Raw genomic sequence first — 27,458 nt, forward strand, 5'->3', positions numbered from 1 at the left:
CTTGTACAGAAAAACCTTTGATAAAAGGGCATACAAAATGGCCGCCGGACCTCGTGATCAGTTTCTGGGACCATTTGATTTCTGTTACTGCAAGCCAGACAGGCTTGTGGATTGAGGACAGTAAGCCCGCGAAAGCCAGTATCGGGAAACCGAAACTCATGGAACTGAGCATACATATTAATTAGGTTCTAAGTACAGGACAGTTTTGGGTAACAGGATGAGACCCATCAAGAAATGGGCAGACAATTGAATGAACATTTAAACCCATTTACTGTACAAAGGAAAACCGTTTAGCAGCCATCGAGGGCAATCTCCAGACCGATCAATATACGAACCGAGTTACGGTGACAAAGTAAAAGACATTATCGGCCCAGGAAGGCCAGTTAAGCTATCACCAGCTCCCGTTACAAAGACAAAGCGCCCCTGCAGAGATTTCTGCCCGCCAAAAATATTACAAAGACTGGACTATGATTTGGCGGGAGATAAGAATGTTCCAAAAGGGTATAACTGTGGATTGAAAAAGTCCATCAGTATGGTTATGCGCTACGTTATGTGCTACGCTTCGCTTCGGAACTTCTACGACTCTTCGGTTAAGGCAGCACTTCGGTTTCGGAACGTGGTCGGTGTTCGGCCAGGCAAGGCTCAGCCACGACGGGAAGACGACAAGGGTGGCCCGGGTACTTTTGTCGGGAGATCATCGATGACCCAGGCCGGAGAAGAAGACACTCAGGGCCTAGCACTCCAGTGCCTCAACATCCCATTCGGTAACGGACCTTCCATGTGCATTTCTACAATATCACATCGGTAGCAGAGTCTCCATGTGCATCCAGTTCTTCGGCAGCCTTTCAGTAAAGGTAACACAGGTTTAACGGATTTTCATCCATGACGAGCGCTCATCAAGGCTGTATCTGCTGCTTCATCGCGTAAGAAAAACAAGCTGCGCCAGAAGTTTCCAAATCCACGTGACGACGGAAAGCTGTGCCAAAAAGGCTGCGAACCCCCTTTTTGCGAATCTGAAAGTGGTGAGCATGATCCCGAGTTCCTCAAGTCGAAACTTAGTTTAGGTCTAGGGGAGGGGGTTAAGGGTAATCGTAATGTGTTTCCCCTTTTACGATGTGCCGTGTGTTTCCCATTTCCATAGAGTTAAGTTTATAGATATGTGCATGCTTGTAGTTACTTTAATCTGTGCTTATGACATGTATTTTATAATGCTGCAAACTGTTTAATAATAAAAGCATCCATTTCGTGCTATTCAACCTGGTCTATTGAGTTTTTCTCTGCACTACAGTTCCCTGCACCTAAGTCCAAGGTCTAGAACCGTAGGGAAGAGTGGGTCGAACCACTCAAGGGTAATTATTGCACAAAGCCTGGTAGGAGACCAGAACGAGCAAGAGAAACCCCCTACAGCTGGGACCACTCCAGAATCCAGGGAATTTTGGTAGATTACAACCAATCAGGCGAGTTTCTTTACAAGCGTGCGCTGTAGCCCCCTCGATTTGCCAATTTGCTGCACACAGGCAATCTACTGTGCCTGGGTGAAGACCGAGGAACATCTCACTTGATATCCAGTGCAGATCACAACTATTGTTAAGCCTTTGGGTTACACTATTGCATAATAAGATACTGGGCAGTACAAGCACTCTCCTGAACGTATGATGTGGGGATCACTTTTGACCAGCACTGCTGAACCTGAGAGAATATCCAAGGTAAACTGTAACAGCTACCAAGGGGAATCCACTTTCTGAAAATCTGTGAATATCATTTCATCAATCTATTTCAATTTGCTCACACTTGTTTCACATTTTTCACATTATTGATAAGAGTATTCAGCAACAACTTACATTTATATAGCTCATTTAACATAGCAAAACATCAACAGTTCAAATTGGTAATTGCTCTAAAGGAACCATAGTAACTGACAATATGAATATTAAATGTAATAATCAAACAATTATTGTAATAAATTGAGTTACAAAGAAATATGCCAACTTCAACAAACTTGGTACACCTCCTTGTTCATTGTTATATATCAACTAACAGCATTGGTTTCCTGCAGTTCTACACAACAAATCATAACAAATTTAAAAGCAATCTACGTTAAATTTATATTTAAGCAAAAATGACCCAGGAGTTTTTGGTAAATAATACAGCTAAAACATCAACTTTTGATCATATAATAAGATATAACATTTTAATTGCTGACGGAAAATTAGTCCTTACTGTGTCTTCAGGCTGAAAGTGCAAGGCAATTGGTCGTCCTGCTTTGGATGGTTTGATAGTTTGGGAACTCTGTTCCTTCTTAGAGTGGGCTGGCAGTACTGGACTTTTTATGGTATCTTTTGCTAAATTAGGATGTTTTCCCACTTTCAATTTTGAAGAATCCTTTAGTTGTAGACGATGACCTAAAACACTAATTTGAATGGTCTGAATTGTTTGTTGGTAATCAAAAGTGGTCTCGGTACATTCACGCAAATTAATTGGCTTGAGCAGCGAGAAACGCACATGCTCACCTTGATCAATCTTTATTGAATATTGTCCTGTCTCAGATGTAAATGTTAGGTTTTCTTCATCATAGGAAGCCTCTGGAATACACTCTTTAAATGCCTCATGATTTTGACTTGATTGAAAATAGGTGCAGTTGTCGTGACTAAATAGAAATATGTTTTCTTTCTCATTTATAGATGAAGTACATACTGTATTATCCCTTTTCTCCATATTAATTTTTTCTTTCTTGTTTGTAGTTGTGACTGTAGACATAGCACACTCATTAAAATGTGCTCTGACTTTCAAGCTTTTGTTAAGTTCATATTTGTTATCCTTGACACTGATTTGGTAAATCGAATCATGGCTGTCAAAAGAACTTACAAAAGTAGTGACCTGCCCTCTGTTTGCTACAGACATGTCTTCTGATTCGTCTGGAATCTCAATAGAAGTGATTTCAGTCTTTTTAGAGTTGCAGAGTGATTGGCCACCCATTTCAGACCGCTTTCTGTATGTGTCTGCACTGTCAGAATATTCCTGTTTTAGCAATATGTTTGCATCTTGAGCTTGATCAATGCTCAAATCAGGAAAATTTTCTGAAAAGACTCCTTGCATTTTGAGACCTTTTTCCATGCTGAGAACACTGTTAATTTCATGTTGAACCTCCACTTGAGAATCAAGACACAGCAAAGGAAGCAAACCACCAGTAGATTGGTCAACTTGTTCAGGGTCTGATCTCTGTAAACTACAAAGGTTCCTTATATTAACAGAAATATGATAAAATAACAATCTGACATATTAATTAAAGGACTGTCAGCTTTGTGAAAAAATGTTTGGCAAATCTGTTTTAGTTTGTTTGTTTCCAATTATGGAAAAAACTGGGTCAAAATATCACCGTGGCCTTAACCTTGCTGGACAAATAATGGCGAGTTCAAGATGCACGCTGTTATTAATGCGTAAACTGGCCAGTAAGTTCAGGCGAAGAAGAGATACGCCATGGATAGCAAATCGCCATAACTTGCTGGTCGATTTATGCTGCTTCACCACTTGCCTCGCACAAACGGCATCTCGCCCTTAGCCGTTTGCTGGATTTGCACATTAAAGTCGATGTAGAAAGTTAGAGCTGGTACTCAGCAGCATAAGTACCCTTTTAGCAATGTGATAATTGTTAATGCAATGGCAATCAATCTCTCTGGCCCAGAAAGGGAAATATTTAAACTGCTGTGTCTCATTCCTGCATGTAATAAATTCTTCAGAGATTTAAAAAAAAATTAATTTAAAATTCTTTTCTTACTTTTCCTTTCTGTCCCTTTTATTTCTCTCTCTCTTAATCTAATCTTTCTTTCCCTCTTTTTATTCCTCGTTCTGTAACTGATTTAAATCGAATTCCTTCTTCTCCATTGTTTCTCTGTTTATTTCTCAATCCTTAAATCTCATTGGTTAAGGAGATAGACTGTTGGTCCCAACGTTCACTAAGGTGCCAGATGCCCCGTTGCCCTTACCATGCCAATATCAGCTCACACTTCCAGCAAGCTAAAGGGAAATCTATTTTTGAGCTTAAGGGTGCAGGAAAACATCTAGATATGACTCCAGCCAGTGGAGAGTTTTCCCCCTAATACCACATTCAGTCAAATGCTGCCTTGATGTCAAGAGCAGTCATTCGCACCACACCTCTAGAATTCAGCTCTTTTGTCCATATTTGGACCAGGGCTGTAATGAGGTCAGGAGCCGAGTGGTCCTGGCGGAAAACAAACTGAGCTTAGGTGAGCAGGTGCTGCTTAATAGCACTGTTGGCAACACCTTCCATTATTTTGCTGATGATTGAGAGTAGACTGATGGGGCAGTAATTGGCCAAATTGGATTTGTCCTGCTTTTCGTGGACAGGACAATTTTCCACTTGTTGGGTAGATGCCAGTGTTGTAGCTGTACTGGAACAGCTTGGCTAGAGGTGCGGCTAGATCTGAAGCACAAATCTTCAGCACTACAGCCGGGATGGTGTCGGGACCTATAACCTTTGCTATATCCAGTGCGCTCAGCCGTTTCTTGATAACACTTGAAGACTGGCTTCTGTGATGGTGGGGACCTCAGGTGGAGGCCAAGATGGATCATCCACTCGGCACTTCTGGCTGAAGATTGTTGCATGTGCTGGGCTCCGCTATCATTGAGGATGGGGATGTTCAGGGAGCCTCCTCCTCCCGTTAGTTGTTTAATTGTCCACCACCATTCACGATTGCATGTGGAAGGACTGCTGAGCTTTGACCTGATCCATTGGTTGTGGGATCGCTTAGCTCTGTCTATAGCATGCTGCTTCTGATGTTTAACATGCATGTAGTTCTGTGTTGTATCTTCCCCGGGTTGGCACTTTATTTTTATGTACCCCTGGTGCTGCTCCTGGCATGTTCTTCTACACTCCTCATTGAACCAGGTTTGGTCCCCTGGCTTGTTGGTAATGGTAGAGTGAGGGACATGCCGGGCTATGAGGTTACAGATTGTGGTGGAATACAATTCTTCTGCTGCTGATGGCCCACAGCGCCTTATGGATGCCCAGTTTTGGGCTGCTAGGTCTGTTCTGAACCTATCACATTTAGCATGGTGGTAGTGCCACACAACACGATGGAGGGTGTCCTCAGTATGAAGACGGGGCTTTGTCTCCACAAGGACTGTGCGGTGGTCACTCCTACTCATGGACAGATGCATCTGCAACAGGTAAATTGGTGAGGATGAGATCAAGTAGGCTTTTCCCTCATGTTGGTTCTCTCACCACCTGCCGCAGGCCCAGTCTGGCAGCTATGTACTTCAGGACTTGGCCAGTTCAGTCTGTAGTGGTGCTACTGAGCCACTCTTGGTGATGGACAATTGGATATTAAGGGAATCAAGGGGATAGTGCAGGAAAGTGGATTTGAGGTGGAAGATCAGCCATGATCTTATTGAATGGTGGAGCAGGCTCGAGGGGCTGAATGGCTTACTCTGGCTCCTATTTCTTATGTTCTTTTAAGTCCCCCACCCAGAGTTTTTCCTAGCAATTTGATACAATTGAGTGGCTTGCTTGGCCATTTCAGAGGGCAGTTAAAAGTCAACTACATTGCTGTGGGTCTGGAGTCACATGTAGGCCAGACCAGGTAAGGGCAGCTGATTTTCTTCCCAGATCGGTTTTTATGACAATCCGATTGTTTCATGGTCACCATTACAAATACCAGATTTTTATTTAATTAACTGAATTTAAATTCCCCAGATGCCACAACTTAAGACCACATGGGCCCTGAATTTCCGACTCCCACGGGTGCGTACGAGGTGTGTACGTGCCCATAGGGGCCGCGCAAGGTCCAGATTTAGGCATGTGAAGCGCATGCGCTGAAACTCGGAACTTGTGATCTGTCAAGATCCGCATGCCCAAGAAAAGTGCCTCTGCGGGTGGAGAGTTGCGCTATTTTCTCAACTTCTGCCAGCTGAAAGGCCATAGAATTCTTATGCTAGATAAAAGCAGATGTAAGGCCTGCTTTTACCAGCATAAGAGTTAAAAAATAGAAAAATAAGATTTTATCACTCACTTATAGATTAAAAATCCTGTCCAATAAGGTAAGATTATACTAAGCCCTGTTAAAACATATTAAAACATTTTTTTAAATTAAATATTTGTATAACATATTGTTTAAATGCCATTTTAATTAATGTTATATATGTAATGGTTTTTATTTATTTATTTCAGCATGTTGGTGCATTTTTGTAGTCATTCCCATTCATACTTTTGACAGTTCTGTACGTATGGAACTGTCAAAAGTATGAAGGGGGAGTCACTTCCTCCATTGGTTGGGCTGGCCCACGTGATCCCAGGGGCGCTTGCGAACCGCATGCGCCCCTGGGATACGTGGGCCTCTGCGCATTTCGAAGAGGAGAGTCCCAGGATCAGAAGCTTTGGTATCTACGGAACCAGCAGGTAGGTTCATAGAATTTTTTATGATCGGAGGCATCCGCCCGCAGGGAGCCTCCGATTGGAAATTCAGGGCCAACCCAGTGCTTCTCAGGATAACAAAGGCCTTGCAGTCTGCTTCCAAAAGATTTGTCTACTTTTGATCCAGAAATTATTAGACTAACTATATTTCTCAACAGAAAAACTAAACAAGAAATAAAAGGGGAGAACTTGGATAAGACCTGAAAATGGGCGCAGGAATCGCAGTGCGCAATTAACCCGCACCCGTTCATAACGTTGCAGGCAGCATGTTATATTCGTGCTGTCTGCTCTTTTAAATGATTTCTGCCAGCAGCCAGCTACCCGCGCTGTTCATTGGCTGGACACATCAGCAGGGGGTCTGATATCGCGAATGACTAGCACTACTTAAAGGCAACCTGCACCACTTAAAGGGGAGGTGTATTGTGGCTGCAACAAGTGGTGGAAGTTTTTTCAAAATGCAATCTGAGCTGTAATACTTCGAGCAATGGATGAACATGCGAGAGAGCGAGCACCAAGGTTTTCAGACAATGTACTGAAGACCTTGGTAGAAGAGGTGGAAAGGAGGAGAGATGTCCTGTATCTGCAGGAGGCTCTCCAGACATATGGTTAGGAGGCAGTGGGAAGAAAGGAAGAAAAGCAGCTTCCACCAAAGGTGTGAGTGCTGCAGTGGAAGCTTGACCGGTGCCATGCAAGCTCAGACTGCTGCCATGCAATCTCAGATTGCTGCCAGCATGTCTCTGGATACCAGTGTTCAAAGGGGCTTGTAGGGTATCATGGTAGTCCATTAATCAGTTCTCCAATGGATTACGAGGAATTCTATGGCACCGCCAAGGGAGAGTTGCAGTGGCTCCATGGAGTATGAACGTGCTGTCCTCTCTCAAGATGCTCCCGCCCCTGCCAGTGCCCTTGCTGTTGCCTGTCAGCCAGTCAGCCCAGGCTGCTGCAACCTAGGCTGAGTTGGTGCAGTCTGAAGACGGACCTTATAGGCCCAGAGCTGCTCGAGATCGCCCTCCAAGGCCATCTGCAGTCTCCTCAATTGAATGTCAGCAGCCTTCCACCAGCCATGCTGCAGCCACTAGGGAAGCACCTTGTAGGAACACGAGGAGAGGCAAAGACACACGGAAGAGGCACTGAGGTAATACACAATGGTGATTAATTTATCTTTGTGTGCTTTATATAATGATTGAATTTCAAAATTTAGATTGGAATGTGCATTTTCTGTTGGCTTTTATTTTTGCATTGTGGGAAAAAGGGTGGTGTAATGGTCATTGATAGAGGAAAGATAAGGTGTGGGGACCTTTGGTGAATGGGAAGTTGTGGTTGAGGTTACTTATGAATTATTTGATCACGTAAAACCCGGGCAGAAAGAGGCTGACTACGTTGTATCCTCTCTTCCTCTATTTATTGTTGCACTTGCTCCTCCTCCACTTCCTTCTCCTCCTCTTCCTTGTGCTCTTGCTACAAAGATTTTCACCTGGTAGGTGGTGGCAAGGGCTGTTCCCTCATAATGGTCAGGTTGTGTAGCATGCACCAGCCTACCACAAACTTTGAGACCCGCTCAGCTGAGTTATGCAGGGCTCCCCCAGAGCGATCCAGGCAGTGGAAGCGTTGCTTGAGGACACCAATGGTGTGCTCTATAATTTTCCTTGTGGTAGCATGGCTCTCATTGTAGACCTGCTGTGCACATGTGCATGGGTCATGAGCCATGTCATGAGTGGATAACCCTTGTCGCCCAGTAACCAGCCAGCAAGAGGAGGAGGAGCAGCATAAATACAGCGAGAGAGAAGGCCTCGGACAGAGTGGATCTGAGCGGCAGCAAGAGGAGGAGCAGCAGCATAAATACAGCAGGAGAGAAAGCCAAGGACAGAGCGGACCTGAGCGGCAGCAAGAGAAGGAGCAGCAGCATAAATACAGCGGGAGAGAAAGCCGAGGACAGAGCGGATCTGAGCGGCAGCAAGAGGAGGAGCAGCAGCATAAATACAGCGGGAGAGAAAGCCGAGGACAGAGCGCATCTGAGCGGCAGGTCCACTCAAACACAGGCAGAAATTGAAAGAGTGACGTCAGAGTAAAAAGCAGCTTAAGCGAAGTCAGCACAAGGGAAGGAGCTGATTGGTGAGTATCTGTTGAGTGTTTTTTTTTCTCCAGATCAGATCAGGGGCAAGTCTTAAGTTTATTTCTGTAGTAGTCTAATAAGGAGGCAAGAAAAAAAACTTGCAACAAACTAGAAAGTAGATATAAATAATATAAATAATCTAGACTAATATATGACAGAGCAGGTTGTGTGTCTGGACTGCAGTATGTGGGAGATTGTAGACAGCGAGACTGTCCCGAGCGAACTCATTTGTAGTCGATGTCTCCGTCTCGAATCTCTGCGGCTCAGAGTCATTGAGCTGGAGTGCGAGTTGGAGACACTCCAATATATAAGGGAGGGGGAGGAGTATCTGGACAGTTTGCTCCAGACCACGGTCACACCTCGTAGAGATGCAGGTTCAGAATGGGGTTGGTGTGACTGATAGTGTGCAGATTAAGGGCAACCCAGGTGAGGTAGAGAACGAGGATCCGCAGAAACTGATCCTATCCAACAGGTACAATGCACTTGCTACTTGTGAGGATAAGGATAAAGACTGTTGGAAGGACAGCTGGAATGTGGACCGTGGCACTTTGGCGCAGCAGGCTGTCCAAAGTGGGGAGGAGGAAGGGAAGCATAATGTGATAATTATAGGGGATTCAATAATTAGGGGGGCACATAGCATCCTTTGTAAGCAGGAACGAGAGTCGCACATGGTGTTATAAATCTCATCATCAAGAAACTACTTATGAAATAACGCTGGACGGCCAGCTGGTGGTGCCGTCCAAGAAGTATAAATACTCAGGCGTGGGCCCCAGCTTTCCAGGGACATTTTGTAAGACAAGGAGCTAGTGAAATACAACTAGATCTCCATGTTCTGAAACAAGTTGATTAAAGCCTTGCTTTATGCTCAAACCAAGTGCGTAGTGAGTTTTATTATGTCACATGGTATGTTGTCTACCTGGTGCCAGGGTGAGGGATGTCTCGAACCGGCTTGAAAGGATATTGGAGAGGGAGGGAGTGGGTCCAGTCGTTGTGGCCCATGCTGGGACCAATAATATAAGGAAGAGTAGGCAAGAGGTCCTGTTTGGGGAGTACCAAGAACTAGGAGCTAAATTAAACAACAGGACCTCAAGTGTTATAATCTCTGGATTATTAGTTGAGCCACCTGCAAATTGGCGGAGGAATAAGCAGATTAGGGAGGTGAACGCGTGCCTGAAGGAGTGGTGTGGGAAAGAGGGGTTCCATTTCATGGGGCACTGGCACCAGTATTGGGACAGGAAGGAGCTGTAACGTTTGGACGGGCTCCACCTGAACCACTCTGGGACCAGAGTCCTAGTGGAAAGGATAAATAGGGCAGTCACAAGGATTTAAACTAGTACATGGGAGTAAAGGGCTCAGGTGGAAAATGTAGTACAAATAATAGTTCAAAACAAATGAAAGGGAAGAGAGTAGAGTAATAGTCAGAAATTGTGCTTTAAGCACTACAGGTAAAGGAAAAACTAAAAGATGTAAAGTGATTAAACTAGGAAAGAGAAATAAGAAACATGTGAGTAAAACATTAGAGCTGAAGGACAGGCTAGAGTGTGTGGCCCAAATAAGCCTTCTTTATACAAATGCACAGAGTATAAGGAATAAATTGAATGAACTGCAGGCACAAATTCAACTTGAAGGGTATGACATGGTAGCCATTTCTGAGACATGGCTGCAAGACAGTCAAGTCTGGGAACTAAATATACCAGGTTATAAGGTCTACTGGAAAGGTAGAGAAAATGGTAGAGGAGGAGGAGTAGCTTTAGCGATTAAGGATGCAATCATTTCAATGATAAGAGAGGATATAACGAGAGGTAAGCAGGCAGTGGAAACTTTATGGGTAGAATTAAGAAATAGGAAAGGGTTTACGACTGTAGTGAGAGTTTTGTATAGGCCCCCTGGTAACAGCTGTGAAGTGGTAGATTGTATAAATGCAAAAGTTAGACAAGCATGTAGCAAAGGCAGAGTGGTTTTAATGGCAGATTTTAACTTTCATATGGATTGGGATAAGCAGATTAGCACATGTCAGAAAGGTAGTGATTTTCTTGAGTGTGTCTGTGATAGTGTTCTGCAACAATATGTCCTAGAACCAACAAGGGGGCATGCTATATTAGATTTAGTAATGAGTAATGAGCCAGATTTAGTTAACAGCCTAATGGTGTGTGAACATTTATCTAATAGCGATCATAACATAATTGAGTTCAAAGTAGTGCTTGAAAGGGAGAAACGCGAAACAACTACTAAGATTCTAGATTTAGGTAAGGATGACTTCAATGCAATGAGACAGAGACTGTCCACAGTAAACTGGGCAAATCTGTTAATGAGTAAAACAACAGAAGTTCAGTGGGAGGTGTTCAAAAAATAATTGAATGTGATACAGGATCAATTTATACCCCTGAGGCTCTACTTGACAAAAAAAAAACCAACGACAACTAACGTGGTAAGAGACAACATATAACTACAAGAAAAAACATACAAAAAATGCAAAAAAATCACAGATCCTGGCGAATGGCAAAGACACAAAGAACAGCAAAGGGTCACAAAACAGATAGTAAGAGCTACAAAAACGGAGTATGAAAAGAAACTTGCAAGGGATATCAAAATCAACACAAAAATGTTTTATAATTATACTTGGAAAAAGAGGGTGGTCAGGAGCAATGTTGGCCCCTTGAAAACTGCTATCAGTGATATTGTCAATGATAATAAGGAAATGGCGGTCATGTTGAATAATTACTTTGCGTCAAGAAAATAATGGCACTAAAGAGTGACAAATCCCCAGGAGCAGATGGTTTCCATCCCAGGGTTTTAAAGGAAGTAGGTGAGCACATTGCAGATGCCCTAACTATAATCTTCCAAAGTTCTCTCGTTCTCTCGATTCAGGAACCGTTCCTTTAGATTGGAAAATTGCGCATGTCACTCCGCTATTTAAGAATGGTGAGAGAGGGAAACCAGGGAATTATAGACCCGTTAACCTAACATCTGTTGTCAGGAAATTATTAGAGTCTATAATTAAGGATAGGGTGACTGAACACCTTGAAAATTTTCAGCCGATCAGAGAGAGCCTGCATGGATTTGTGAAAGGTAGGTCATGCCTGACAAACCTGATTGAATTTTTTGAAGAGGTGACTAAAGTAGTGAACAGGGGAATGTCTATTGATGTTAGTTATATGGACTTCCAGAAGGCATTTGATAAAGTCCCTCATAAGAGACTGTTAACTAAGGTTAAAGCCCATGGAATTGAAGGCAAATTATTGACCTGGTTAGGAAATTGGCTGAGTGGCAGGAGACAGAGAGTAGGGATAATGGGCAGGTATTCTAATTGGCAGGATGTGATTAGTGGTGGCCCACAGGGATTTGTGTTGGGGCATCAACTATTCACAGTATTTATGAACGACTTAGATGATGGGATAGAAACCCACATATCCAAATTTGCTTTTGACACAAAGATAGGCAGCACTGTAGGCAGTGTAGATGAAAACATATAATTAGAAAGGGATATTGATAGATTAAGTGAATGGGCAAAATTGTGGCAAATGGATTTCAATGTAGGCAAATGTGAGGTCATCCACTTTGGACCTAACAAGGATAGAACAGGGTAGTTTCTAAATGGTGAAAAGCTAAAAACAGTGGAGGTCTAAAGAGACTTGGGGGGGTCCAGGTACAAAGATCATTAAAATGTCATGAACAGGTACAGAAAATAATCAAAAAGGCTAATGGAATACTGGCCGTTATATCTGGAGGACTAGAATACAAGGAGGTAGAAGTTATGCTGGATCTATACAAAGTCCTGGTTAGACCACACCTGGAGTACTGTGAGCAGTTCTGGGCACCACACCTTAGGAAGGATATATTGGCCTTGGACAGAGTGCAGCGTAGGCTTACCAGAATGATATCCGGACTCCAAGGATTAAATTATGAGGAAAGATTACAGAAATTAGGGTTGTATTCCCTGGAATTTAGAAGGTTAAGGGTGATCTGATTGAAGTTTTTAGGATATTAAGGGGAACTGATAGGGTAGATACAGAGAAACTATTTATGCTGGTTGGGGATTCTAGGACTAGGGGGCATAGTCTAAAAATTAGAGCCAGACCTTTCAGGAGCGAAATTAGGAAACACTTCCACACACGAAGGATGGTAGAAGTTTGGAACTCTCTTCCGCAAACAGCAATTGATGCTAGATCAATTATTAATTTTAAATCTAAAATTGATAAGATTTTTGTTAACCAAAGGTATTAAGGGACATGGATCAAAGGCGGGTATATGGAGTTAGGTCACAGATCAGCTATGGTCTCATTGAATGATAGTACAGGCTCGAGGGGCTAAATGACCCACTCCTGTTCCTGTGTTCCTATGTTCCTTCGACTTGCCGTGGTTGGAAAAATGCAGCTGGCACAAAGGACTGCTGCAGAATGAAGGAATCGTGACTACTGTTACTAACGGGCACTCACCTGCATGATCCGCTGCCTCTGGTCGCACAACATCTGAACATTGAAGGAGTGAAATCCCTTTCATTTCAGGAAAATGGCAGAGTTGACATGAGGCGTACGCAAAGGTCATTGGTAACCTGCACCATGGAATAGCCTGCAATTCGAGCAAACCCTCATGCAAGCTCCGCCTGCTTGTCTCTGGCAAGAGGGAATGAGATTAAACTGTCTCTCTTAGTATAGAGAGCCTCAGTGAGCTCCCTTATGCAGCAGTGCACTGCAAACTGTGAGATGTTGCTTATATCTCCAGAAGCAGCCTGGAAGGAGCCAGACGCACAAAAGTTAAGAACACAGTCACCTTGACAGCCGCAGGCAATGTGATCCTTGCCCTGCTCTGAGGTTGCAGCTGTAGCTGCAGCAGTTGGCAGGATTCAGTCACAACCTCTTTAGTGAAGCGAAGACGTCTCATTTATTGGTTCTCGCTGAAGTTAAGGTAAGAGAATTGCTCCCGAAAGACCCTCTGCGAATATGGCCTCCTGCTGAGAGCCCTTCTTCCCCTCTTTCCTCTTCTAGCAGCTTGTCCTGCTCTGCGTGGCCTTTCTTCATTTGCCCAGTCATGCTCAATTCCCAGAGCTACCCATGTCTGGAAGCAACTATTTTCAGCACAAGCTTTTAAACCACCAAAAAACTACTTCAGCACCAGCCAGAGCACTCCTTGTAGACTACTGAAACTTTAGACAAGTTTAGGAAAGCTTCAAAAATGTGTGGATTTGCACCAGCAGCCAGAAGAAATAATCTAGCAACTAACTGGTATGTAATTCATGATCCCTTTAAGTACCGTTGATGGGGGGGGGGGGGGGTTCTTCATGCTGTTGAACGTATGTTCAGTTGTGGGAGGTTAAGGCAGGGTGTTAGCTGGAGCATGGCATTCGAAAATGGCAGCACTGGCATCAAATCAGCATTGCACACTGATTGACATCAAAATCTAACTGTTCTGCATGCTGCCAGCGGTCATTAGGTGCACCAAGATGGCATCCAGCACACTTCCCATCAGAAGTGTGTGCACGTATAGAATTGAAAAGTAGGGAAGTTATGCTAGCCTTGTATCAAACCTTGGTTAGACCACACTTAGAGTACTGTGTGCAGTTCTGGTCGCCATATTATAAAAAGCATATAGAGGCACTGGAGAGGGCAAGCAGACAAGATTTACAAGGATGATACCAGAAATGCCAGGGTATACATATTAGGAAAGGATAAAGGCTGAGGAGTGACCTAATAGAGGTCTTTAAAATTATGAAAAAGTTTGTTTGAGTGGATACAGAGAGAATGTTTCCACTTGTGGGGAAGAACATAACTAGAGGCCATCAATATAAGGTAGTCACCAAGAAATCCAATAGGGAATTCAGAAGAAACTTCTTCACCCAAAGAGTGGTGAGAATGTGGAACTCGCTACAACAAGGAATGGTTGAAGCGAATAGTATAGATGCATTTAAGGGGAGGCAGGACAAGCATATGAGGGAAAAGGGAATAGAGGGTTATGCTGATAGATTTAGATGAGGAAAGACGGGAGGAGTGTATAAACACCGGCATGGACTGGTTGGGCCAAATGGCTTGTTTCTGTGCTGTATGTCCTATGTAATCTTATGCATCTGGGACCAGATTTTTGACGTTTAGGGGGCAGATTAGCATCTAAATAATGGACACTACAGAGCCCAATTTCTCCCCTAAAATATTTAAGCAAGGCATCAAATAAAGGCTAAAAGGTGTCAAAGTATATTAGAAGACAGACATATTGGGCTGGATTTTCATTGGGCCATGGAGGCAGGATTGGAGGCGTGTGGGGGGTTAAACTTGCATAAACTGGTGGGCCCAACCCTGCCTCCATCCCGCCTCCAAGCAATTTTAAATAATTCGTGTCTAGTGGTCTCGTCTCCGTCCCGCCGCCAAGAGGCGGGATAGGCCGTTAAGACCCTTAACAAGCACTAAATTGGCTCTATAATGCCATTTTGATATGCCTTTGCGATTTTAACCCTTTTCCCATGTGAAACACGCCTGTTCTGAAACACGACGGTGAAACCTGGCGGGAGCACAATTGGATTGCTGACTCTCAGCTGCAGGTCAACCATTAAATAGTAGATTTGATCAGCCATCATTTGCAGGTGGCAGGACTTTGTAGTCTCAGGTCTGGGGTAACTTTTAGAAGGCATAACCACAGCTGTGGAAGTTTGGAGCCTGACACCCATCTCCAGTGTGACCTCCTGGGAAACCTTTCTCACCACCTTCACTGAGCGGTTCCTCAACTTAGGCATATACCAGAAGCATGTGAGCCATTTATTTCCTTCCCTTCTGGGCATTAGATGAGAAAGAAGACTAGCCGCAGCACCAGCAGAACCAGGAACAACAGCAGCACCAACAGCAGCAGCACCAGCAGGAGCGCCAAGCTGCTGCTCACCCACCTGAAGATGCACAGGCCAGAAGGGGCCAGTGCATGGAAACCCGTCGGCACAGGAGATACCCCACAGACAGGGTCTACAGACACAGGGTCAGCTACCTCAACATGTCTGAGCAGCAGTGCCAAAGGCGGCTCCGACTTTCGCGAGAGGTAGTGGGTGACATCTGCGCAATGCTGCAACAATACCTGCAGCCCAGAGGACCAGGTGGACAACCCTTACCAGTGGCCGTCAAAGTCACCACCGCACTCAACTTTTTTGCCTCAGGCTCCTTCCAGGGATCAGCAGCAGACATCAGCGGCATCTCCCAGGCGGCCGCACATGTAGTGTATGTACCCGTCTACCTTTAAGAGAACTATTGTATGTAACCGTTCACCTTTAAGAGAACTATTTTAGGTGTGGCACTACGTTGTTTGGCTTCTGTATACGGTAATACCGACGGTGACCACACCAGTATATAAGTGTTGTGCCAGGAGTTATTGGGCAGATTCGCCCTGACCTTCGAATAGTAAAGTCCTGTTTTAAGTTACTCTTGGAGTCTGTGTATTAATTAACTAAACAACCCACAGACTTTACAGTGGCGACGAGTCCGATCGTACCCTGCGGCAACAATAATTCCGAAGCAGTTAACGAGCGTCGAGAAGAGGCAACCGCCCTCGTCATTCTGCTGGGAGAAAACTTGAGTCTACAGAGCTGGAAAGGAGGAAGAATTCAGAGACAAAGACTTCCATCAGCAACAGGCGCTGACTGTTCCTTCTGCCACGGTGAGGAGTGAGCCGATCAGCACGAGAAGCAAGGCGGCCACGGTGACTGTGAGTAAGGGAAAAGTAAAAAGAATAACCGGAGGATAAGGGCGGTGCACTCGACCACGGCCGAGGGGGAAAGGAGCCGGACAGAAGTCGGGCCCAGAGGCGCTGAGACTGGGGCAGCATGGAGCAAGGAAGCCGCGGTACAGACAGGCTGGGGACGCAACGGCATCGTGAGACAGCTAGACCGTGACCGGCGAAAAAGGCCGGGCAGCGACCGAAGCCACGAAGCGCTGCGACCGGGAGTGCAGGCGCGGGAAGATATAAAAACTCAGCCGCAGCCGGGGAGGGAAGCACCGGACTGCGAGACGGCTGGGAGAGGCGTTTGGGAGCCGAGCGAGCGGGAGAGGCAGAGCCGACCAAGGGAGACTGCGCGAGAGCCAGTCCAGCGGCTGAAACTGTTCTCCGTCAACGGGGTGTACCCAGCGCCGGTAGAGCCGAGCGAGCGGGAGAGGCAGAGCCGACCAAGGGAGACTGCGCGAGAGCCAGTCCAGCGGCTGAAACTGTTCTCCGTCAACGGGGTGTACCCAGCGCCGGTAGAGCCGAGAGAGCGGGAGAGAGACCGAGCCCGAGCAAGGGGAACTGAGCGAGAGCCAGCCCAGCGGCTGAACCTGTTCGCCGTCAACGGGGTGTACCCAGCGCCGGTTGCCTTGCCGAGAAAAGGGAAAGCACTGAAGCCGACGCGCAGGCTGTGAATCTGAAAGCCAGCGGCCGTCGCCTGTGGGGGAAAGTGTACCCCTCCTGCTAGGGAAGAAATGCGGGAAGCCGCCATTAGGCGGGGAAGAAGATAGAAGCGGGAAACCGCCATTGAAGTGGGCGGGGAGAGAAGATAAGCGCGGGAAACCGCCATTTTCGCGGGAAAACCGCCATCTTAGAAAAAAAAAAATAAGTTAAAGAAATAATTCGGGGTGTTATCAGAAAGAGAGGAAGATGCCTAAGCGTGGTAACATCAACGATTTTAATGCCGAGGTAGAAGGCTGGGCCACGTACGTGGAATGCATCGAGATTTATTGTGAGGCCAATAAAATAGAAGAAGATGACAAAGCTATAACCTTGCTAAACTCGATGGGCGCGAAGACATACGGGCTCTTGAAGCATCTACTATCACCAGCTAAACCGGCGGATCAGACTTTCAATGATATTGTGGCTGTTCTGAAGGATCACTTGAACCCCACACCGTTGATGTTGGCGGAACGATTCAAATTCTATGCGAGAACGCAACGGAAAGACGAAAGCAACGCAGAATACTTGGTCGAACTGCGTAGACTAGTGAAATACTGCCAGTTTGGAGGGAATCTGACAGAGGCATTGCGAGACAAGTTCGTGTGCGGGTTGGCAAAGGAAGGAACGCAAAAGCGACTACTCGAAGAGAACGACCTTACACTTGACAGGGCTGTCCTTATTGCAGCATCGCACGAAGCCGCAGCGAAGGGAACTGCGGAAATGCAGCTAAAGACAGCAGCACTAAGTGTGGATCAAATTACCTCGACAACAACAAAATGCTATCGTTGTGGGAAGACAACACACGACCAGAACCAATGCTGGTTTAAGAACCAGGAATGTAGGAAATGTGGCAAACTGGGTCACATAGCTAAGGTATGCCGGTCAGGGAAGAAGACCAACAACCAAAGGACCAACAACCAAAGGAAGCCATCACAGGAAAAGTACAACAAGGTACACAAGGTGGCTGAGAAGAGTTCAGACGAACAGAATTCAGACTCAGACCCAAACGGCCAGGAGCTGGGTAGTCTGAGAATTCACAATGTGAGTAAGGAAGCTGACCTACAAACTATCTGGGTCATGCTAAAAATAGCTGGAATCCAAATGAAAATGGAGTTGGACACTGGATCAGCTCTATCAGTCATAAATCGAAGGGATTACCACCGGCTATTCTCACATATACCCTTAAGAGATACCAAGTTCGTATTGCAGACATACACGGGGCATAAAGTATACCCCATGGGAAAGATAAGAGTCAAAGTGAGAGATAGGGGTAAAGAACACCCAAGAATGAACTTATACGTACTACATGAGGGAGGCCCACCACTTCTAGGACGGGAGTGGATCAAGAAAATAGACATGGAATGGCACTATCTAAAAGCCATAACGAGTGAGGACTCGGTGCAGACAATCAGCTCAGATTCTGAAACGGATGACGATAAGACCAACCCAAATATGAAAGACAAGGCTGAAATGGACTTGCCGACGAAGGTTGGAAAAATGAAGGCATGCATAAAGGCTTATGCTCCAGAGAAGAACAAAGTTTCAGAGCAGAACTCCACCGAACAACGACAACCTAGTTTGACAGAAAATTCTGAGCCTGTTCAAGTTACGGACATATCCATGACGGAAGAACACCGAGCTCGGACTCAAACTTATTTCAAATTACGACAACAATTAGAACAATTGAGTTACCGTCTCGTACAAGAGAGGAAAACAATGAAAAAGTTCTATGACACCGAATGGGAGAATCTGGAAAGACAACAGAAGCAGCTAGCTCAAGCAGAGAGCGACCATAGAGCCATCGTGACCAATTACCGATCACATCTCCCTTATGCTGTTCAGGAGTTAGAATATTTGCAGGAAGAAGCAAATGAAGAGGAATCTTCAGGAAGCCAGGATTTTATTCCAGTTCTTCTCTACGACTCCTTACAAGCAGAGTGTGAGAAGTTGAAAGAACAGTATGAACAGGCCCAGGCTACAATTCTGGAAGGGGTTAACTCGGCAACCTCCGAAAAGCTAGTTTCAGTGGAAGCATATGAGCAACTGAAGGTTGAACATGAGCAAGAAGTCCAAAGGCTGCAGGAAATTCTTGATGAGCTCAAGGCCAAGACAGACTCATCGGTAGAAGTTCCATCCATAGATGAGAAATTAAAGGTGAAAGACATGGCAGAACATGAAAGACAAGATGTACAAGAACTCATAAAAATATTAAAGGAAACCCAAGACAAATATGGGGCGGCAATCACCGAGATTCAACAACTTGAAGAACAGATTCAACTGGGAATCCATTCAGTGGAAGAAAAGGGAACTGTAAGAAACACGGAGACTGTAAGAATGGCCTCTGAACATGAGCTAGAGAGCATCAAGGCGCAACTTCTCCGAGCGCTGGAAGCCAAAGTACAAGAGGAAAAGAAGGTGAAAGCATTGGAGGAAAAGGTGGATGAAATGGAGAAGACTCTGACCCACAGTGTTCCCGTGGAAGAGTTAACGGTCAGCCAACTCCTTCATATGCTGAAGGACAAGACTCTACAATGGGAATAATCTGAACACGAGCTTCAATCTTCAAAGGGAAGGAGTTCGGAGCTCTCAAAAGTTATGGAAATAGCTGAGGTTGCAACACAGATTTTACAGGGATGCCAAAAGTACGCTGAATCACGTCAATGTGAACAGCAGAATGTTGAAACAGCTGCTCCAGTAGAAGGATTGAATAGCCTGATCAATCAATCCCCAAGGGAAGGGGAAGTATTGAAATCACAAACGAGGTCATTAGTGAAGGATTTGCAGGAAACCCAGGAAGAGCGGAATGAATATGAACGCATGAAGAAGTCTCTTCAGGAAAGATGTCTAGGGAGGGAACAACAGTCGGCTAACGTCCAGTTGGGTACGGAAGAAGTAGCAGGCCCTCTCGCTAGACTAGCTCAGGACGACACCGAATATTACCATGACCTGTTGAGTGACACGGAATATTACGATGACTTGGTCTGCCCAGCTTGTGATGAAAACTCCCAAAGTGCAGAAATCAGGATGAAGCACTTAAAGTCTAAGGAACATAGGGAGATGGTGGCACTACAGTTGGCAGCGGATAAGGGAGCCCCGAGAGTCTCCAAGAAGCAGAAAAGAAAAAGACGAAGCAGAAGATGATAACCATCTAAATCATTATCACTTCTATCAGATCATGCACGTGGGCCCACGAAGGGGGCCAAATCAGTTGGAAAGTAGGAAAAATTACCAAGGCAGTCCAGCTGTTTGTAAAAGTCAGCACTGCTGGTTCAGCAGGACGGAAGTTCAAGCTGTTAAGCCAAGGGAAAGACTATTGGATGAGTCACGCTAGAAATGTGAACCGGCTACACCACAGAGACATTGTTCGGACCGAGTCAAGACCAGAGACTGAATCTGTGAACTGTTCCCGCAGAGACTGAATCTGTGAACTGTTTCCCGCAGAGACTATATCTGTGAATTGTTTTACATGAAGTTGATTATATGTTATGTTTAATGGGGAATAAGTATGTTGTAAGTTAAAAAGGGAGGATTGTAGTGTATGTACCCATCTACCTTTAAGAGAACTATTGTATGTAACCGTTCACCTTTAAGAGAACTATTTTAGGTGTGGCACTACGTTGTTTGGCTTCTGTATACGGTAATACCGACGGTGACCACACCAGTATATAAGTGTTGTGCCAGGAGTTATTGGGCAGATTCACCCTGACCTTCGAATAGTAAAGTCCTGTTTTAAGTTACTCTTGGAGTCTGTGTATTAATTAACTAAACAACCCACAGACTTTACAGCACACAAATGCATTACGCAGGTAACCGATGCCCTCTTTGCCATCGCGCACAATCACATCCATTTCACCAAGGATCAAGCAAGTGTCACGGCGCGTGTGTTTGGATTTGCTAATCTGGCAGGCTTTCCAAGGGTGCAGGGTGTCGTTGACTGCGCACATGTGGCCCTTAAGGCAACCCATCGCAATCCAGGTATTTTTGTCAACCGCAAGGGCTTCCACTCCCTCAACGTTCAGCTGGTGTGTGACCACAGGAAGGAAATTTTGCATGTTTGTGCCAAGTACCCTGGCAGTTGCCATGACTCCTTCATACTGCGCCAGTCTAGTGTGCCTCCGCTATTCAGTCCACCAGACCAACTTAATGGATGGCTAATTGGAGACAAGGGCTATCCCCTGAGGACGTGGCTAATGACGCCGTTGAGGAGGCCATCCAACGAGCTGAGGAGAGCTACAACTCCAGCCACATGTCCACCAGAACCATGATCAAGCAAACCATCGGTTTGCTGAAGATGCGCTTCAGATGCCTGGATAGATCAGGTGGAGCCCTGCAGTACTCAGCAGCCAGGGTCTCCAGAATCATCGTGGTTTGCTGTGCACTTCACAACATGGCACAGTGTCATGGCTTGCAGATTCCTGAGGACCAAGTGGCTCCTCACATATCCTCCTCAGATGAGGAGGAGGAGAGCGAAAATGAACATCTTGCAGAGGCCCATCAACCAGCGGCAGCAGTACGTGAGAACATAGCTGCCCGGGATGCAAGGAATGCACTCAACTTGGCCAGATTCGCTTAGCCTATCCACTCAAGTACTTTTGCCTCGCAGTTTCTTACCTGAGCATCGACAATGGCCAAGAATCAGCTGATTCCTAGCAATTTGATCACCATACTGACAATTGCAAGTAATCCTAAGCCCTCAATATGGAAGTCCCATTCACGAAATGACACACACCACAACTATGGCAGTAGCCATCAGATTTTTTATTTACATTATTCATCTGATGGCTTTTCTACATAATACATCAAATTTCACCCAAGTGACTACCCTTGTGACTAATTGTGCAGTATCTTTCTCTTACGCGTGCTCCTACGTGGTGCTTCCCCTGTGGCTTCAGCATATGTGGAGGCCCCTTGCTCACTTTCCTGCTGCTCCTGTCTAGACACGTTTGGCGGGCGTCCTCTGGGGTGGCGAACCTGTGAGGGCTCGTCAACAGTCTGCTGCTCCTGCGGCTGTGCAGGGGTTGAGACGCCAATCTCAGTTGGGTGTGGACTCTGGTGGGGCTCTGACCGAGGGCTCTGCAGTGGCATGGAAGTGTGAGCGCTTGGAAAGGAGCCCCCACTTCCTTGATGTCTGCAACTAACTTCCCTCTCATGGGTCAAGTCCCCCTCAGCGCTTGCAAGTGGCTTGAGAGCACCTTGCTGCACATCAGGGGGGCCATGGGGACCCGTATCTGCACTGGCAGTCCTACTCAGAAGGACTTCCATGAAGGTCTGCTTTCTCTGTTCAATAGATGACCATCGCTCCTCCAGAGATGTCATTATATTCTGAACACTCACTGATGTAATAAAACTCACTATGCACTTGGTTTGAGCATAAAGCAAGGCTTTAAACAACTTGTTTCAGAACATGGAAGTCTAGTTGTATTTCACTATCTCCTTGTCTTACAAAATGTCCCTGGCAAGCTGGGGCCCACGCCCGAGTATTTATACTCCTTGGACGGTGCCACCAGCTGGCCGTCCAGCGTTATTTCATAAGTACTTTCTTGATGATGAGATTTATAACATTCTTCCTGCCTAAAAGATTTGGAAGTCCGATGACTTCCTCTTAATGGATTAGGCGGACCATGAATAGCCGCAGTCTTTTAGATTTTTGTTTATGGCCAGAAGGCACGTCTCCCCGGACCGTGTCTTGGTCCCTGGGCCGGTTGATCCGTACTGGTGGACCGACAGGGCCCCTGTTGCTCTGATCGACCCGAGGGAGGCTGGGGATATCATGACTCCGGGTGCGGGTCCCCACAGGCGCAGAACTGGCTTTGTCCTGTTGGATAGCCGGGGATTGACCGGCGTCCTGGCCAGGGGTGTCCATCCCACATGGAGCGCTCGGCTCCCCGAGCGGATCCGGCGGGGCAGCCAGCAGATCCCTCGATGTCCCAGGTAGGGCGTCATCCTCGGGGGAGCGCAGAGTGTCGGCAGCATCCCCGCGAGTCCCTCCATCGGTTGGGTCCGCGGAACTGGCCAGACAGGGAGCCAGGTCCCGGAGCGAAACGGTGGACTCCTGGCCATCCGGGTACCGCACGTGCGCATACGTGGGGTTCACGTCTGTAAGTTGTACCTCGTCGACTAGAGGATCGGTTTTCGACGATCGAACGAATCTTTGGAGCAACACGGGGCCAGAAGCTGCCAACCATGACGGTAGAGGTGTCCAATGGGTGGAGCGACGCTGGAAGCTGAAGAATCGCTCGTGAGGTGTGACATTGGTAGAAGTAGAAAGGAGAGACCTGATGGAATGCAATGCGTCAGGGAGCATAGTTTCCCACTGCTGGTCTGGTAGATTGCCTGACCTCAGCGCAAGATGAACAGCGTTCCAAATGATAGCATTGTATCTCTCAAGCTGTCCGTTACCAATGGGATGGTACGGTGTCGTTTTACTTGTGGCGATTCCCCGTTGGGAGAGATAACTTTTGAGTTCGCTTGACATGAAGGAGGGACCCCGATCAGAGTGGATGAAATTGGCCGTACTGTAAAGTCTGTGGGTTGTACGGTTAATAACGACACAGACTTCAGGAGTAACAAACAAACAGGTCTTTACTATTCGTAGGTCAGGGCGAATCTGCCCCAGCAATCCTGCCACAACACTTATATACTGGTGTGGTCACTATCGGTATTACAGTATACAGAAGCCAAACAAATAGTGCCACACCTAAAGTAGTTCTCTTAAAGGTGAACGGTTACATTCCATAGTTCCCTTAAAGGTAGACGGGTACATACACTACAATCCTCCCTTTTTAGCTTATTACTTACAGAGTCCCCGTTAAACATACATATCTTCAACTTCCTATAAAACAAATTACAGATATAATCTCGGTGGAGTCAATGTCATATAAAACAATTTACAGATATAATCTTGGTGGGAACAGTTCACAGGTTCAGTCTCTGTGGAAACAGTTCATAGATTCAGTCTCTGATCTTGACTCATTCCAAACAACATCTCTTTGGTGTAGCCGGTTCACATGGCTAGCGTGACTCCTCCATAGCCTTTTTCTTGACGTAACAGCTTGAACTTTCGTCCTGTTGAACCAGCAGTGCGGACTTTACAACCAACTGGCTGTCTTGATATTTTCCAGTTTTTCAACTAATTTAGTTCCTTTCGTAGTGTCCCGCCTGAGATGGTAGAAGTGCTAATATTTTAGACAGTTATTATCTTCTGCTTCTTCTTTTTCTTTTCTGCCTTTTTGACACTCTTGGAGCTCCTTTCTCGGCTGCCAGCTGTAGCGCCACCAACTCTCTATGTTCCTTAGACCTTAAGTGCTTCATCCGGATTTCAGCACTTTGGGAGTTTTCATCACAAACTGAGCAGACCAGATCCTCGTAATATTCAGTGTCACTCAACAGGTCATGGTAATATTCGGGGTCGTCCTGAGTTAGGCCAGTGAGAGGCCCTTCTACTTCCTTCTTATCCATCTGGACATTAGCCGACGGTGGTTCCTTCCCTAACCATCTTTCTTGAAAAGACTTCTTCAAACATTCATATTCCTTCCGCTCTTCCGGGGATGTCTGCCATTCCTTCACTACTGGCCTCATTTGTGAGTTCAATACCTTCCCTTCCATCGGGGATTTCGTTGTCAGGCTATTTAATCCTTCTACTGGAGTATCTGTTTCCACCCCCTTCTGTTCCCCTTGACGCAATTCAGCGTACTTTTGGCATCCTTGTAAAAGCTGTGTTGCCCCCTCAGCTATCTCCGTGACTTTTGGAAGCTCCGAATTCTTTCCCTTTGAACCCTAAAACTCGTGTTCCCATTTTGGAGTCTTGTCCCTCAGCGTGTGTAAGGGTTGGCTGGCCGTTAACTCTTCTACGGGGACACTGTGGATTAGAGTCTTCTCCATTTCATCCACCTTTCCCTCCAATGTTTTCACCTTCCTTTCCTCCGGTACTTTGGTTTTAAGCGCGCGAAGAAGTTGCGCCTTGATGTTCTCTAACTCCTGTTCAGGGGCCATTCCTACAGTCTCTGTGATCCTTCCAGTTGCCTTTCCTTCCACTGCCCGGATTCCTAGTTGAATATGTTCTTCAAGTTGTTGAACCTCGGCCATTGCCGCCTCATATTTGTCCTGGGTTGCCTTCAATAATTTAACGAGTTCTTGGACATCTTGAATTTCATGTTCTGCTATGTCTTCCACCTCTAATTTTTCATCGATGGATGGAATCTCTACCGATGAGTCTGTCTTGGCCTGGAGCTCATCAAACATTTCCTGCAGCCTTTGTAATTCTCGCTCATGTTCAACCTTTAGCTGTTCAGATGCTTTCACTAAAACTAGCTTTTCGGAGGTTGCCGAATTAACCCCTTCCAGGATTGTAGTCTGGGCCTGTTCATACTGTTCTTTCAACTTGTTACACTCTGCTTGCAACGAGTCGTAGAGATGAACTGGGATAAAATCCTGGCTTCCTGAAGATTCCTCTTCCTTTGGTTCGTTCTGTAAATATTCTAGTTCCTGAACAGCATCAGGGGAATGTGATTGGTATTTGGCCACGATGGCTCTATGGTCGCTCTCTGCTTGAGCTAGCTGTCTCTGTTGTCTTTCCAGGTTCTCCCATTCGGTGTCCCAGAACTTTTCCATATTTTTCATCTCTTGTACGAGACGGTCACTCAACTGTTCTAATTGTTGTCGTACTTTGACATAAGTTTGAGTCCGAACTCGGTGTTCTTCCGTTGTGGATGAATCCTTTGCTTGAACGGGCTCAGAATTCTCTGTCAACCTGGAGTTCTGCTCTGCAGCTTTATTCTTCTTGGTAGCATAAGTCCTTCTGCATGTCTTCGTTTCCTTCCCCATCGTCGGCAAGTCCCTTTTAGCCTTGTCTTCCATATTTGAATTGGTCTTATCGTCATCCATTTCAGAATCTGAGCTGATAGCTTGCACCGAGTCCTCCCTCATTATGGCTTGTAGGTAGTGCCATTCCATATCTATTTTCTTAATCCACTCCCGTCCTAGAAGTGGTGGTCCTCCTTCAGGTAATACGTACAAGTTCATTCTTGGGTGTTCTTTACCCCTATCTCTCACCTTGACTCTTATTTTCCCCATGGGGTACACGTTATGCCCCGTGTATGTCTGTAATACGAACTTGGTATTTCTTAAAGGTATGTGAGAGAATAGCCGGTGGTAGTCCCTTCGGTTGATGACTGATAGAGCTGATCCAGTGTCCAGCTCCATCCTTACTTGGACTCCAGCTATTTTTAGTATGACCCAGATGGTTTGTAGATCCGTTTCTTTACCCACATTGTGGATTCTCAGACTACCCAGCTCCTGGTTGTTTGGGTCTGAGTCTGAATTCTGTTTGTCTGAACTCTTCTCAGCCACCTTGTGTACCTTGTTGTACTTTTCTTGTGGTGGCTTCCTTTGATTGTTGGTCTTCTTCCCTGACCGGCATACCTTCGCGATGTGACCCAGTTTGCCACATTTCCTACACTCTTGGTTCTTAAACCAGCATTGATTCTGGTCATGCGTTGTCTTCCCACAACGGTAGCATTTTGTTGTGCTTGAAGTAATTTGGTCCACCCCGAGTGCCGCCGCCTTTAGTTGCATTTCCGCCGTTCCTTTCGCTGCGGCTTCGTGCGATGCAGCTATAAGGACAGCCCTGTCCAGTGTGAGGCCGTTCTCTTCCAGTAGTCGCTTCTGCGTCCCTTCTTTGGACAATCCGCATACGAACTTGCCCCGCAGTGCTTCTGTCAGATTCCCTCCGAACTGGCAGTATTTCGCTAGCCTACGCAGTTCGACCAAGTACTCCGCATTGCTTTCGTCTTTCCTCTGCGTTCTTGCGTAGAATTTGAATCGTTCAGCCAGCATCAACGGTGTGGGGTTCAAGTGGTCCTTCAGCACAGCCACAATCTCTTCGAAGGTCTGATCCGCTGGTTTATCTGGTGCTATTAGATGCTTCAAGAGCCCGTATGTTTTTGCCCCCATCGAGTTTAGCAATGTTATCGCCTTGTCGTCTTCCTCTATTTTGTTGGCTTCGCAATAGATCTCTATGCGTTCCACGTACGTGGCCCAGTCTTCTATTTCAGAATTAAAGTCGTTAATATTCCCTCGCTTAGGCATCTTTCTTCCCTTGGGAGCAGCACCAGTATTTCTTTAAGTATTCTTATTTATTTGTTTATTTCTAAGATGGCGGTTTTCCCGCAAAATCGGCGGTTTCCCGCTCTTTCCTTCTCTCCCCGCCCACTTCAATGGCGGTATGTCAGTTAAGATGGCGGTTTTCCCACGAAAATGGCGTTTTCCCGCTCTTCCTTTCTCTCCCCGCCCACTTCAATGGCGGTTTCCCGCTTCTGTCGTCTCCTCCGCCTAATGGCGGCTTCCCGCGTTTCTTCCTGGTGGAAGGGGTACGCTTTCCCCACAGCGGACAGGTTCAGCTGCTGGGCTGGCTCTCGCACAGCTCCCCTTACTCGGCTCTGTCTTTTCCTCCCGCCCGCACGGCTCTACCGGCGCTGGGTACACCCCGTTAACGGAGGACAGTTCAGCCGCTGGACTGGCTCTCGC

General features: G+C 46.0%; 1 pseudogene across 1 annotated transcript in view; it reads right to left on the minus strand.

The window, feature by feature from the left end:
* LOC147122828 (uncharacterized) overlaps positions 1-27,458 on the minus strand; it is a 1,078,287-nt pseudogene that overhangs the window by 425,747 nt on the left and 625,082 nt on the right. The window contains exon 13 of the transcript XR_015080342.1: positions 2,221-3,124. The product of XR_015080342.1 is annotated as an uncharacterized LOC147122828 (transcript). The remainder of the gene's footprint in view (positions 1-2,220; positions 3,125-27,458) is intronic.

This window comes from Somniosus microcephalus, chromosome 2 (assembly GCF_052327205.1).
Source record: "Somniosus microcephalus isolate GS21.2 chromosome 2, FLI_Smic_1.0, whole genome shotgun sequence".
Taxonomy (NCBI): domain Eukaryota; kingdom Metazoa; phylum Chordata; class Chondrichthyes; order Squaliformes; family Somniosidae; genus Somniosus; species Somniosus microcephalus.